At 39.8% G+C, this 16,765-nt stretch overlaps 1 protein-coding gene across 3 annotated transcripts in view; it reads right to left on the minus strand.

The window, feature by feature from the left end:
• Positions 1-16,765, minus strand: part of FURIN (furin, paired basic amino acid cleaving enzyme) — a 297,012-nt gene that overhangs the window by 61,428 nt on the left and 218,819 nt on the right. The gene's annotated exons all lie outside the window — the stretch shown is intronic.

Raw genomic sequence — 16,765 nt, forward strand, 5'->3', positions numbered from 1 at the left:
TTTACAAGTTTATAGTGACCCCTTCAGTCTGCGCCAGCTCCCATCCTGCTCCGGGGAGACAAGAGTTAACCCCCTGCCGCTATATTAGGACTTGTCTTTCACACCAAACTGAGACTAGGACAGACTCTTCAGCGGTGAATGAAGTGGAGCATTGTGCAGACAGGACATTAATCTTATTTGTCTGCTGCATCTTGCGCCATAGGCAGGATCCTCAGTTCTGAAAGGCAAACACTAAAAGTACATGAGCTTGGCAGAAGAACCTTTGGCGTACCAAAGGGCCACCAGTCAGTTTAACCCTTAACTGATGCTATGCTTTTATGTTGCCGTCAAAATTACAGCCTTTATAAGGGAATCGATCACCAGGCTTTTGCTAACCCATCAGACAGCATAATAATGTAGGGGCAGGGACCATGATTCACTTACTGGGTGGCATGCTGTCATTTTGATAAAATCAGTATTTGATCTGCTGCAGATCTACCAGTTGTCTGAATGCAGAGCGCTGTATAACCCCACACACCACTGATTGGCAGATTTCTGTGCATAGGCATAAAGTTGTCAATCAATGATGGGGGGCAGAGTTATACAACGCTCACAATGCTCGACTACCTGGCAGCAGGTTTAATAATCCTCTACAGATCATTTCTTGCTGATAAAACATTGATTTTATCACAATTACATTAAGAAGCCGAGAAAGTGAAACATCACTGGAATCAGGGTCTCTGCCCTTACATTATGCTGCTGTCATATTAGGCGGCAAAAAGCCAGTGACAGATTCCCTTTAAGTGATTCCCAATCCAGTTGAAATCTTCATTAATGAAAGCCAAGTTATGTACGAAGCATAAATGTACAGTGTATCAGCTGCGCTTCCAGCATTCACCATAATACATCTGTTCCACCAATCCTAGAGACTCACACAATGCTGGGTCACAGGACAAACCCTCCGCTACCTGCACAGACATCTCACAGAAGGCCGTTATCAGAGAGATATAAAACAAAGTCACACAACAGCAGGCTGTAAAATAGACCAAACCGCCATCACTTAGGGATAACACAAGTCAGCATTTTTAAGCCACAGCATAAAAAGTCAAGTACTGTTAACGGCATATCCTAAGGGGCCGCAAACATAACAAGAACGCTGCCTACCCCACATAAAACTGTGCAGCGCAGGTTTCTTCCAGCTCTCCAGAGTCTCATCTAGAGCTGCAAAATTCCTAGATGGTTATTGTTCGACAAATTTTGCACGAGAAAGTGTTTGGGAAACGCTAATAAATAAACCTTTAAAGCAGAAGGTTTACCGCACGCACCAGAAAAAGAAAAAACACACTTGGTATTCCATATATCTCACAGACAGATGTACACAATACGGCGTTTATGTAAAAAAGTACAATACTTGTTCAATGTGTGGACACACAGGATTCGGCGAGACCCTCAGTTTCTGCTCTTTTATGCCATGATGTGCACGGAATGCAGCAGACAGAGTTAAACTACAGATATTGGAGCTTACTAGCCATGTTAGAGCATGGCCGTGGTCCTATATTCTGGTCACCTGCGCGATCTGCAAGGTGAGGATGTCATTTCCTGACCAACGTACTTGTCAGGGATTAAAGGGTTAAAAAGATGTGTTAGGTTTAGAAATTAATAAAGAAGAATGTGCTGAATTCTAGGAGGATCCAAAGACTCAGACTAGTTTGCCATATTGGTAGCGCAGCCAGTCTGGGGTCGAGAGCCTTGTTCAGACCCGATTCTGCAATAAAATAACCTACAAAAGAGAGTTCTGAATAAGACCCGGGCAAATGAAGGAGGGTTCTGTGGGATCTTTAGGGTTAAGAAAAGGAGGGAACTATAGTGTCTTGTTATCTATGAAAATCAAATACAAAGAAGAAAGAGGTTTAAGAGGGTCATTCTTTGTCTCCGGAAACGTTATACAATTCTCCAAACTACTTTCTCTATAAATTCTTTGCAATTTTCTAGAGCTTTGCCTGAAGGCATTCAATAGGAACCTTCATGGTTTACCGCCAAGGGATAAAAACCCGGTCCTGATCATATGATGATCACACAGGGGCAACACTCATTTTCAGACTCAGCACTGATGACTCCTCACAATGACAAGAGTACTTGTGTGATCATCACATGAGGTTTATCCAGAGGATTACAAGAAGTGATCAGTACAAAACACAGCTTGTCCTGAAAAAAAAACAAAAAACAAACAGGCACTCAAAGCTCTGTCAACAGAAAAAGGCTTCTCAGAATGCAGCTAAATATTTCTGCTTCTTTTTGTAAGCGTTGGTTTATGTGTGAAAAAGGAGTAAAAAAATAGATGGTATGACAAATCATACAGAATAATAATAATAAAGTAAAACAAAAAAAATCTGGGAATTGCCCGCTCCGTCACTCCCTTGACAAGTTAATAGGTTTCAGAATGGGACAAGGAAAAAAAAATAAAGGAAAAGAAAAAATGGATGCATTTTTTAAAGGACAGCAGTATTCTCTCAAGGGGTTAATGCTAAAATCTGCATCTTCCAGATTATTGTCAAGCCCTGCCTGGAGGAAATCCAGCCACAGAAATGTTGTACTTACCTAAGGGATCCTTTGCTAACCCTGCAAAGTTGTTAAAGGTCTTCTATGCCCTCAGGTAAATGTCAGATGTCACTGCTTTCTGCTAGCTAACAAGGTGGAAATAACTTAGTAGTCAGATGTAGTCCTGAGGATCGCACACAGTCTCAGAGCTATTAGGTAAATGAGGACGGACCATGTGGCCCTGTAATAAAGGCCCTACACTGAGGAAGGAGCAATGGTGGAGATACCAACATTTTCAATGCTCTCCATGACCTAAATGGAGCAAGGAGAATTTATCAATGTTTGATCTTCTTTCACTTTTCCCAATAATTACCAATTACCGGTATGTCTAATTTACGATTCCAGGCCTGTCAGATGATCCAGTAGTTGAGAGAAATGTTTACGTTTTTTTTTTTTTTTTTTTCATAAAATCATTCTCTTTCCTTGTCGCATAGATCTATGAAATGGCTGTGACACAGATCACCTTTTTAGCTTCAGGGCTTTTTTTTTTTCTTCCTAGGAACACTCGCTGATGATTAGGTTTCAGTGGAAATGCACCTTTATTCAGAAACAAGCTAGAAATGTTTGAGAGGCAGAATTGCCACATGATAGGCGCCATCCAGGATTAAAATTGCCACATTTAGGAAACAGGAGTTTTATACTGAATTTTACAAAATATAGGAGCATTGAGAAATTATTCTAAATGAGTTGCTTCATAAAGAAATGGGATGAGAAAAATTCCTTCCTTCAACAGCAGGAACTGGAATTAGTTCTGAAGAGGAAGAGAATCACTTAGTATGGAAAACTCTAACGTTTGAATGTTTTTTGATTTGTTGGGAGGAATGGCATTGAATTCAACTTTGAAACCAGTCCTAAAACACTTTTAGAAGCCACCTCGTTCAGAGAAAAATAATAGTTCCCCAATTTTCTAGAAAAAAAAAAAAAAAAATTGCAGAGGACAGGAAAATGGCCACGGGATTCCGCTCGTGCGCAGATGGAGATCGCGGCGGCCATTTTCCTGAAGCCCCGGGCAGCAGAGCGCTCCATCTGCGCACGCGCGGCCACAGGAAAGATGGCCGCGCCCACCGGTAAACGGCGAATAGCGAAGACCGCGCTGTTTTGAATCTCCTGGGCAGTGGATCTTCGCTTTGGACATGCCCACACCACTACGCCACCAACGTAATGATGAGCCTGATCTGGGGGAGAAACAGCGCTGTGACCATGCCCATCCGACCTGACCAACTTGAGTGACAGGACAAAACGGCCACTTCACAAAGGTATTTCGGCAGCCTAACGGGGGTGTAAAGGCACCAAAAAGGCACAAATGTAAAGCCCAGCTCTGCCCCTATTTCACACTATTTTTATCTAATCTTTAAAAAACGGGGTGATAGGTTCCCTTTAAGAGGGTCATCAAGAAGTGGCCTAATTTTGGCACAACAGTGACATTACTTACAACTGGACATCGCTCAAAAATTGCTGAAAAGACAGCAAGAAAATTGGTCTGGGAGGCCGCCAAAAGGCCACATTAAAGCTGCAGGAAACTCTGGCAAGTACTGGTTCTATACTGCATGTGACAACCATCTCTGGCAAGATGGAAGACTTTACTTACAAAGAAAAACATCCATTACCAACAATGTTGTGCAAAGACCTACATCAAGTCTGTCAAAAGCATGTGGCAAAATGTCTTAAGGTTTGACAAGACCAAAGTTGAACTTATTGGCTAAAATTACAAAAAGTATGCTTGGTGCAAAGACAACACTGAACATCACCAAAAGAACACAGTACCGACATTGAAGCATGGTGGGAGCAGCAATGTACTTTAGAGCAGTTTTATTCGGCACCTGGAACTGGAGCTTTAGTCAAGGTATACAGAATTATGAACAGTCGCAAATATCAGTCAATTTTGAAACATATCCTTCAGGCCTCTGCTAAAAAGCTGAAGAGGAAGAAAAACGTCACCATTCAGCATAACAATGACCTTAAACTGACCTCCAAAGGAACAAAAGAATGGCTTTGCCAGAAGAAGATCAAACTTTTAATTGGCTTAATCAGACCCCAGACTTGAATCTAATTGAAAATCTATGGAAAACCTGAAGAAGTACACAGAAGAAGTCCTAACAATCTGACAGATTAGGGGCGTTACTGCAAGGAAGAACGTCCAAAGAATGGTACAGATCATGGTTGGGATTATATATAGAAAAGAAAATTGAAATAATTCTTCTTAGTATGGATTTTTCAGACTTGCCAAAAACAGACATTTTAACAGGGATGTGTAGACTTTTCATATCCACTGTACAAACACTATAAAACAGCACTATGCAAATATTCTATACATGAATTCCAGTATTGCAACGCATGTAAAAATGTAAGATTCTCTGCACCAATTCGGTCACATTATATGAGCCGATCTGCCACTGTTCTGGGACTCCAATTTACAGACTCACCTCGCTATGTGCCTAGGTAGGAAAGAATAGGATTCAGATAGAATTTGCTTTTATTAAAACAGTCTTAACAATTGATGGATATGATGCACTATATTGGGTATGTAATGTGCAAGTACGCTCTGGCTCCAATACAAGTGTGTATACATGAACACTATGCAACACCACTCGGATTCGCTACATATGTAAAATGTGAGATTTTTTTGCACATATTTGATGAAATTATGAATCCGTCTACCAATGATAAGATGACCTATGTTTAGATGGGACCTTCAAGTATAGATTTGCATAGGCCCCAATGAAATGGTGAAGTGTTTACTCAAATTAACCCCTTACTGACATCGGACCTATTAGTATGCCGCTGTCAGTATCCCCCACTGTTATGTGTGCTCCGGCAGTGAGCCCGCATCAAAGCCGGGACATGTCAGCTGTTTTGAACAGCTGACATGTGCCCGCAATAGGTGCGGGTGGAATCACGATCCACCCTGAGCCAATTAACTAGTTAAATGCCACTGTCAAACTGACAGCGGAATTTAAATCGCGCTTCTGGCCATCGAGGCGGAAATACGGACACCGCTGAACCCCGTCACATGATCGGGGGCCACCGGTTCATCGACATAACAACCAGAGGTCTCCTTGAGACCTCTATGGTTGTTGATGCCAGATTGCTATGAGCGCCACCCTGTGGTCGGCGCTCATAGCAAGTCTGTAATTCTACTACATAGAGACGATCTGAGCATCGCCTCTATGTAGCAGAGCCGATCAAGCTATAGCAGCTTTTAGCCTCCTATGGAGGCTATTGTAGCATGCCAAAAGTTAAAGAAAATTAAAAAAAAATATTAAACAAATAAATAACATATCAGTTCAAATCACCCCCCCTTTTGCCCCATTCAAAATAAAAATAAAATCAAACATATTTGGTATCGCCGCGTTAAGAATCGGTCGATCAATTAAAAAAAAGAAAAAAAAGAAAAAAAAAAAAAAAAAAGGATTAACCTCATCGCTAAACGGCGTAGTGAGATAAAAAAAAAAAATCTAAATGCCAGAATTACATTTTTTTTGGTCGCCGTGACATTGCAGCAAAATGCAATAAGGGGCGATCAAAAGAATGTATCTGCACAAAAGTGGTAGCATTTAAAAAGCTAGCTCGGAGCGCAAAAAAATAAGCCCTCACCCAACCAGAGATCACAAAAAATTGAGACGTTATGGGTCTCGAAAAATGGCACAATTTTTTAGCAAACTTTTGACATTTTTTTCATCACTTAGATAAAGAACCCAGACATGTTTGGGGTCTATGAACTTGTAATGACCTGGAGAATCATAATGGCAGGTCAGTTTTAGCACTTCGTAAACATAGCAAAAAAGCCAAACAAAAAACAAGTGTGGGATTGTACTTTTCTTGCAATTTCACCGCACTTGGAATATTTTTCCTGCTTTTGAGTACACGACATGGTAAAACCAATAGTAATGGTGTCATTCAAAAGTACAACTCTTCCCGCAAAAAAATAAGCCCTCGCATGGCCATATTGCCGGAAAAATAATAAAAAAAAAGTTATGGCTCTGGGAAGAAGGGGAGCGAAAAACGAAAAAAGTCCCCGTCATGAAGGGGTTAAAAACAGCTGCAATATAAATGTAGATATAAAAAGGGCCCAATTCATCAAGACCGGCTTTGCTCACACATTGAACTTGCTCCAGTTATTCAATGTCATTTAAAATATGGTGCCCAGAACTGGACACAGTATTCCAGATGAGGCATGAGCAAGGAGGAGTAGAGGGGGATAATTACTTTGCGTGATCTATGCTTCTCATAATATATCCTAGAACTGTGTGTTTTCCTTTTGCTGCTGCATCATACTGTTGACTCATGTGCAGTCTGATCTAAGCAATCACTTAGTTCTATTCCTCCCATTCTGTAGATGTAATTTTCATTTTTCTTTCCCAGATGTAGAATTTTGCATTTCTCCCTGGTAAATACCATTCTATAAGCCTACTTTCACATTTGCGGTTAAGTCCACAGTGTATCTTCTGCAACCGCATACACATGCAAAAACGCATGCAAACGTCTGTTAACACAGCGTTTTTTATCCGCATCAGCTTACGCATGATAGTAAAAAAACGCAGCGTTTGCATGCGTTTTTACATGTGTTTGCGATTTTTATGCGCATGTGTTTGATATTTCCAGGAGGGTGGGTCTTTAATGGGCATGCGCAGTCCAAAGTATGCAAGCGCATCAAACGCATGCGTACGCAAAGACGTGTACGCATGCGTTCCCATAGATAGCAATGCGTTTTTTTGCCGCATTCCTTGCGCTAACAACCGCATACGTTTCTAGGCGGCAAATTGACGCCTCTAAAATTACAAGTTGCGTTTACCGCGCCAAACCGCAGACGAAACGACGCATGCGTCGTCAAACGCGGCAAAACGCAACCGATAGCAGACACATGCGTCCCCAATGTTAAATATAGGAAAACACAACGCATGCGGATATTTGCGGAAGAAACGCTGCGGACATAACCGCAAATGTGAAACCGGCCTTAGTCGCTGCCCATTGTTTGAGCTAGTCTAAATCCTTCTGCATCCTCTGTCTTCTGTAGTGTTAGCTATCCCTCCTAAATTTGCAGCATCTGCAAATTTAATTAGTTTACCTTTATTTCCCTGATCTACTGAAGATAGTTTATACAAATGTTGAACAACACTAGGGCCAGGATAGAGCCCTGTGGCACCTCACTTGAAACACACTTCCAACTGGATGTGCAACCATTTATCACCACTCGGAGTACAATCACTAAGCCAGTTATGAATCCACCTAATCGTAGCCTTGTCAATCCCATACTTTATACTTGGTAATTTTTTCAATAAGGATAGTATGAGATACTTTCTTTGCTGAAGTTGAGATATATTATATCAACCGCATTTCCATGCTCCACCCAGTCAGTGATTCCATCATAGAAGGAGATTAGATTAGCCTGGCATGACTGGTTTGCTACAAACCCATGCTGGCGCTGGTTAATTACTGTATTCTTATCCAAGTACTTACATACATGCTGTTTAACAATTTGTTCAAAGTTCTTTACTGGTATAGAAGTAAGGCTTACTGGTCTGTAATTTCCTGGCTTCATCTTTTCTTTTTTGAAGATAGGGACAACATTTGCTCTTCTCCAGTCTTCTGGGACTTCTCCTGTTCATCAGGATTTTTCAAAGATTCTGGCTAGTGGTTCTGCAATTTCCTCTGCTAACTTTTTCAGTACCCTAAGATGTAATTAATCTGGACCAGGAGATTTAAATTTAGCTAAGTGGTCCTCACCATCTTTCAGTTTATAGATCGTATGGATTTTTTATTCCTTCTATGGCACCGTGAAGATAAGTTGATATTATAATTGCTTTCTTAGAAAACAGAGATAAAAAATATGAATTTAAAAGTTCAGCCTTCTCAGCATCATTTCTAACCACTTCACCTTTTCCTCCTGTAAAAATTCTAGAGCATATATGACTTTTCTTTTGACATATTCCCCAAATCCTTTTTAATGTTTTTGCAAGCCTTGCTTCGCTACTGGCTTTAGTTCTAATGCTTGCCCTGCATGCCCTGTAGACAGCATTATATTCTTCTTTAGATATGCTCCCTTTTTCTATTTGACATACATTTCTTTTTACCTATTTAACAAGTGATTCATTTCTGTGTTCACCTACCCTGGGGTCTTTAAATGATTCAAATTTTCTTCTTTTTGGGATTGTTACCGATTGTGCAGTGAGAATTTCATTTAGCAAAAATCTCCCAGCCTGGCCGTATAATTCCCATTGCATATTGCTCTAGCTTTAAGCATAGTTTAAAGAATGGTGTCCATCTACATGCGCCATACCAGAAGTATTACTCCAGTCTAGGACTGGAGTGAGATTGTTGAAGTAGGGAAAGCCAAAGCTTGTAATGAATTTGGCGAGCTGCAGGGTTCCGACCCAGCTCAGCCCATCTACTCGAAGCTGGGCAAAACTGGAGTGAAAACACCAAAAGATGCAAAATTTGGGCACACCACCATTTCCAGTCTAAATTTGTAGCTTTTAGGCTATATGCACACGTTGCAGATTGTATGCGTTTTTGCAGCTTTTTTTGCCACGAAAACGCATACACAACACAATCCATTGAATTCAATGGGATTCCGCAATGCTGTGCTAATGCTGCGTATTTTTCCGCGGCAATTCCGAACGAGTGCACATTGCCTTAAGCCAGAATTCTGGAGTTAAAGTTCTGAAAAATTGGGCCCATAGATTTCACCATTTAATTTGAGGCCCATCTAAACAGTCGTCAGGTCAGGTTTTCACTGCAATAAGCCCGATTGCGCATATACTAAATATATAAACACACATACATATACATATATATTCACACATACACACTGTTCTCAGAGCTTTAAGCACTCTGTTTCATATTACATTTCTGGAAACTAAAGTTACCATCTGCTAGTTCATTTGGAACTAGGAAGTTTTTCTTTCTATGCAAGAGCTTGTACAAAAGGTCATCAAGAATAAGCTCAAAGAGATACTCTCCCACACAATGACGTAGAACACAAGACATAACAGGTGACCTTGATTCCAAGGACAGTGAGACCTGTAGAACAAGGTATGTAGAATCAGACAAAGCAGCTGCTCAGTAGGAGAAATAAATAACTATCAGATAAAGAGAACAGATTTGGAGAAAGTTAACTGCACTTTGGGAGGTACCACTGCAGATGCAATCATAAAATGTTGAGCATCATGCGAGACTCCTACTCTAATAAAACCCATGCACAAGATTCGTTGAGTGTTCGACAGTGAGGTTAAGAGTCCTTTGCATAAATATAGTATTCTTATGGAAGCAGCACAATGCTGTCAGAGAAAATCCTACAGTATTTGAAAATGTCACCATCAAGGTATGGAAAGTAATTTTCCGTCAATTCCTACTTCAATTTCTTAAGTGCTTTCTGACCAGGGGCCTTTACAGGAAGCCAAGCGTGCAAGGGAACATTGCTTCCCAAGACTAATATGAATTCCCCATTCAATTTCATATTTATGCCTAGTCTAGAAAGCTTATTACAGATTTCAGCAAAATGATATTTGAAACAAAAAAAATGTGGTGTTGTCTGTAATGCTAGCAACAGAATCTAGGACAGAAAGAGTCTAGAATTAGGAGAAATAGAAATGAAGACATTTGTTTTAGCTATAAATGCATTGTCCACTTATGCAATTAAAAATAGGTCAGACTTTGGAACGCCTTTAATCTTCAAGAACACTTTGTTCTATATTTTAAAAATCTATTAATGATGTGATGCTTGGAATCTGATCAGCAAAGAACAAGCCTACAGAATTTATAGAAACCAAAATGTTAAGGTAAACCTACTTTTATCTTCTCTTAACACCTTTCAAAGTCTAGAATGTCAGAAAAGGAGGATATTGAAATTTCTCTCTCGCAAAACTTTCTATCAGCATAAAGATATAGCAAAGTTTTAGTGTAAGGCTGGATTCACACATTAATGTCTGATGGTCCGAGTCTATTTAGTTCTGATCAGGGGACACATACATCACAATACATACATCGCAATACTTAGTCTGACCAGGAAACATAGGAACAAAAGAAGAGACTAAATGGCTTGAAAACGTGTGCCAAGTGGCCAGGTAATGCCTTATGTCTAACTTATGCCTCAAACCAATGGTATACGGTAATTTGAGGTCTTCACACTTTTTAGCAGACAAGTGGATAGTGTAATAAGCATGCTCTGTGATCTTAACACTGGTTGTCACCTCCTCCTTATCTGCAGTACATCAGCTATTTTTCTGGTAGATTTGCCCATGTTATCTGCCTCCTTTAAATAGTTTCACATCTAGAGTAATAATTGACATAAGGATATGTTTAAGTATTTGGAGTCAATGCTTTATGGAATTGTAAATTCATCAACGTTTAGTGTTCATTTCCGCGTATGACAAGCCACAAAGACTAAAGCACCACACTGTCACATTCTGTTCTACCCTATAATCCCACTATGCAGTTCAAACCCCATCACAGAGCAGAATTAATGTGCAAAATCTTTATTTACTCTTAAGCGATAAAATATTGAGATGTCAGCTTGAAGTTCACCACAATTAATTTTTGTTTCCTTTAGATTTAAGATACTAGAAATTCCCAGAGAGATATCGGAGAGCAGGTATGGTATTGTACGCTGAATATAAAGGGTTACAGTAAAATCTGTTTTGTCACTCAACATAATATAAAAATACTATTTTTGGAGTTCAGATGCACTTGTTAGAAGGCAGTCTTAGATCTGCCTCAGACCAAAATAAAGCGATGTGGCTTGATAAAAATAATTTTCTATACATACAATGGATATAAAAAAATATTTATATCCCTGTTAAAATGCCAGGTTTTTGTCATAAAAAAATCATACCAAGAAGAATTATTTCAGAACTTTGCCCCCTTTAATTTATTATTTAACGGTCTTCGGCTCGAACTCGAGCCATGTCGACTTGGTGGATCAACAATCTGTAGAAAGATCAATCTTCTGTAAGTCTAGATAGGTCTACCAGGGTCTTCTCCAACGTTACCTTGATAGTACGAAGCAACTGGGTTGCCGATCTTACTCCGCCTTGTTCTTTCTATTCTTCTGACTATGATGTCCTTCTCCAGTATTTGCTCTCTTTGTATGATGTGTCCAAAGTAGTCAAGTCGTAGATTGGTGATCCTAGCTCCGAGTGACATATCTGGTTTGATTTGTTCCAATATTGATTGGTTTGTTCTCCTTGCCATCCATGGTAATGATGCCATCTGTAACGGGGTCTACTGTGCTGTAGTACCTCTTTCAGTACCACCCTGTGTTTCAGGAGGTCCACTCTGCTTTGGCTGGATTCTGAATGAAGGACGCTGGCTGGAATTCCTTGATTACATGGGTGCATATAAAATCTCACTGCTTCTCCACATATTTCCAGTCTAACAACACTTTATTCACAGGACACAGAATATATAACACAGATACAGAGGGCAGGCCAATAGAAAAGCAGCAGGCCAGACATACATTACAATAGCTGCAGGTGGCCGGAGCCTGCCGATATTTACTGTGGGAATTACAAAGGTGGGGGAGGACAGAAGGGGGATATCTTGTGTTATGACCCCAATGGCAGAGGGTCTCAGAAGTAATTACCAAGTCTGCAAACACAAAAAACCAGCTCATAGGACAGTGGTAACTGGGCTGACCGTATAACTAATCCTAGCACCACAAATAGCAGCAGCCGGGGAACGTGCCTACGTTGGTTCTAGACGTCTCGCGCCAGCCGGAGAACTAACTAACCCTAGAAGGGAAAAGATAGACCTTTCTTGCCTCCAGAGAAAAGACCCCAAAAGTTGGATACAAGCCCCCAACAAATAATAACGGTGAGGTAAGAAGAAAAGAAACGTAAGAATGAACTAGATATTTAGCAAAGAGAGGCCCACTGACTAATAGCAGAATATAGTAAGATGACTTATACGGTCAGCAAAAACCCTATCAAAAATTTCCACGCTGGATATACAAGAACTCCCGAACCGTCTAACGGCCCGGGGGGAGGATACCAGCCCCCTAGAGCTTCCAGCAAAATCAGGAATCACATTTAGTACAAGCTGGACAAATAAATAAGAGCAATGCAAATAACCAAAAAACAAGGAAGCAGGACTTAGCTTAATTTTCCAAGAACCACGACCAGCAGACAGGAGCAAACAGAAAGGAACTGATTACAACGATGCCACGCACCAGACTGAGAATTCAGGAAGTTTATATAGCAACACCCCTGGACTAACGACCCAGGTGGGTGCCAAACTAGGGAAAGACAATCCCAGAGTCATATCACTAGTGACCACAAGAGGGAGCCAAAAAAGTCTAATTCACAACAATCTTGTCCCATCTGCCCAGGAGCGCAGCCTGTGGGCTGATGCATCTCACATGGAACCTATTATACATACATATAACAGCCCAACATATTCTGGGTGCTGGAGGGGTTCTGTAACACCATCCTTCTCCAGAAAGACAAGATTCGAAGGCGTCGATTCTTGTTCTGTCTTGTTTTTTTATCTTCCAGGTTTCTCAACCGTTGTTTTCCCCCCCTTACTATCACCCATAATCTGTACAAATAGATTTAGAAAAACTGAAATTATTTTGAGGGAGATACATAAAAATAACAAAACTGAAATAATGTGGTTGCCTAAGTGTGAACACACTCTTGGGGATGTGGGTTTGTTCCGAATTAGCCAATCATATTTAAACTCATGCCAAGTAGTAGTCAGTACGGAGCTGCTATCATTTACAGTGATTCTGATTAACCCCATATAATGATTAGCTGTTCTAGCCGAATTTTTTTATTGGCATTTTACGGCAAAAGCAATGGTCCGTAAACAGCTCACAACACAGCAAAGGAATCTTATTGTTGAAAACTGTCATTCAGGAGAAGGATACAAATACATTTACAGACATTAAAGAACACTGTGAAGACAATCATCGTAAAGTGGAACAATAGTGACATTACCTACAACAGGTTGTCCCTCAAAAATTGATGAAAAGACAAAAAGAAAAGTGGTCCAGAAGGCTGCCAAGAGGACTACAGCAAATTTAAAAGTGCTGCATGAATTTCTGGCAAGTACTAGTTGCATACTGCCTATGACGACAATCTCCTATATTCTTCATATCTGACGTGTGGGGTAGTGTGGCCAGACGGAACCATTTTATTATCAAGAAAAACATACATGCCTAGCCTTTAACCAACACCTCCATAAAGTCTTCCAGAAGCATACAAGAAAATGTGTTAAGGTCTGATGAGAATAAGGTTGAACCTCTGGCCATAATTTTAAACGGTATGTTTGGAGAAAATCTAACACTGCACATCAGCAAAACAGCACCATACGCACAGTGAAGTATGATTGAGGCAGCATTATACTTTGGAGCTGTCCATCGGGAGCTGGAATTGGAGACGGAATTACTAACAGTTCAAATGATCAATTTTGCAACAAAACCTTCAGGACTCCGCTAAAAGAAAAAAAAAAACAAACCCTGAAATTGAAGAGGAGTTTCACCTTTCAGCACAACAACAACTTTCAAACCAACAAAAGAATGGTTTCATCAGAAAAAGTTCAACATTTGGAATGGCCCAGCCACAACACAGACCTGAATCCAATTGGAAATCTGTGGTTTCACTTGAAGAGGGCTAAATCTAGATGTACCATGTTAATAGACTCCTACCCAAAAAGGCTGAATGCTGTCAAATTCATAAAGTACTTCAATAAATTATCAGCTTAAGGGTGGGCATAATTATGTAACCACATTATTTTAGTTATTTAATTTTCCCACCCAAAAGGATTTCAGTTTTTTTTTTTTTTTTTCAATTTAGGTGTACAAATTATGGGTGACATTAAAGGTGCAAAAAGTTCTGAAATTATTCTTCTTAATTAGATTTTTTTTTATATATCAAAACTGGCATTTTAACAGGAGTGTACACTGTGTTCCAAATTATTATGCAAATTGGATTTAAGTGTCAAAGATTTAATCGTTTTGTTTTTCAAATAAACTCATGGATGGTATTGTGTCTCAGGGCTCAATGGATCACTGAAATCAATCTTAAATACATGTGATAATTAGTTTTCCAGGTGATTCTAATTAAAGGAAAACTACTTAAAAAATGATGTTCCACATTATTAAGCAGGTCACAGGTTTCAAGCAATATGGGAAGTAAAAAGGATCTCTCTGCTGCTGAAAAGTGTTAAATAGTGCAATGCCTTGGACAAGGTTTGAAAACATTAGATATTTCACGAAAACTTAGGAGTGATCATCATACTATGAAGAGATTTATGACTGAAGCAGAGTTCATGCAGATAAAGGCATATTGAGGAAGGTTTCTGCCAGACAAATTCATTGAATTAAGAGAGCAGCTGCCAAAATACCATTACAAAGCAGCAAAAAGTTATTTGAAGCTGCTGGTGCCTCTGGAGTCCCTCAAACCTCAAGGTGTAGGATCCTTCAAAGGCTTGCTTTGGTGCATAAACCTACTATTCGGCCACCCCTAAACAGTGATTACAAGCAGAAATGGTTGCAGTGGGCCCAGACATACATGAAGACTATTTTTCAAGCAGTCTTGTTTACTGATGAGTGTCGAGCAAACCTGGATGGTCCAGATGGATGGAGTAGTGGATGGTTGGTGGATGGCCACCATGTCCCAACAAGGCTGCGACGTCAGCAAGGAGGTTGAGGAGTCATGTTTTGGTCCAGAACAGCTGGTAGGGCCCTTTAAGGTTCCTGAAGGTGTGAAAATGACCTCTGCAAAGTGTATAGAGTTTCTGACTGACAACTTTCTTCCATGGTATAAAAAGCAGAAATGTGCCTTCAGGAGCAGAAGCATCTTCACACATGACAATGCACTCTCTCATGCTGTCATGCTGCAAAGAATACATCTGAGTCATTGGCTGCTATGGGCATAAAAGGAGATAAACTCATGGTGTGGCCACCATCTTCCCCTGACCTGAACCCTGTAGAGAACCTTTGGATTATCATCAAGCAGATCTATGAGGGTGGGAGGCCGTTCACATCAAAACAGCAGCTCTGGGAGGCGATTCTTACTTCATGCAAAGAAATACAAGCAGAAACTCTCCAAAAACTTACAAGTTTAATGGATGCAAGAATTGTGAGGATGATATCAAAGAAGGGCTCCTATGTTAACATGTAACTTGGCCTGTTAGGATGTTTTGGAGTTAAATAGCTTTTTTGTTCAGTGAATGTGACCTCCTAATGCTGCAAATTCCACAAATGAGCATTTTCAGTTCTTTAAAACATACCAAATGTTTAGAAGTTCTACTGTGCCTAATAATTAGGAACAGTGCATTTTGAGTTTTTATTCATTTTAGAGGTTATACTGTTATCATTGGGAGGTTTCTTCAATAAAATTCGATGTATACTCTATCGGGTGATGACTTTTATTAGACTGACTGTCATTTGCACCGACCATTTAGGAAAATCTGAGTAAAACGTAATTTGCATAATAATTTGGAACATAGTGTATAGACTTATTACATCCACTATGTTATCAAACAAACTTCTGTGAAAGAAATCAGATAAACAAAAAAAAAAAAAAAAACATTTTTCTTTAGTTGACCCGATCAGGAAAGTAATCATAATCAGTTAAGTCAGTGAGGCTAAAAAATCACAATAAAGTACAGAAGTGTCCAACCCCCAGACCCATCAAAATTTCTATGATAAAAGTCTTGTAAAGGAGAACTTCATTACTGAGAGCGTTCAAGTTTTAACCTTCTTTTGATGGCTTTAGATCTAAAATGCTTGGAGCTCATATTGCTATGCTTTGAGGATTTTTTTTTCTGCAGCTTGACAACTTGAAACAGGGTTCAGAAATGTCCAACAAGTTTTTTTTTATAGAACATTAGACAGAAAAAAGCATGTAGTGGGATGGCAGCACTGTGCATATTCTGCGGGACTGTGCGGCATGGTGTAATTTAGGTATGGGAAAAATGAAACCTAAAATATATTCAACACAAAACCAACTAATCCCATTTTGGTCAAATCCTTTTTAATTACCTGAACATGGTTTCATGTCACAATACAAACAAGCTTATTACTTTGAAGAACTAGCAGGAACCAGTATTGGTATATTGTCCTAGGGTCCTTTTACGAACGCTGTGACATGCAACGATTGTGAGTATTTTCTATGAACGATTCTTCATGTAAAAGGTCATACATAATCCTTTACGTTGCAGACAGCACATGTTTACACAAGGTGAC

The sequence above is a fragment of the Ranitomeya variabilis genome, chromosome 5 (assembly GCF_051348905.1).
Source record: "Ranitomeya variabilis isolate aRanVar5 chromosome 5, aRanVar5.hap1, whole genome shotgun sequence".
Lineage (NCBI taxonomy): Eukaryota > Metazoa > Chordata > Amphibia > Anura > Dendrobatidae > Ranitomeya > Ranitomeya variabilis.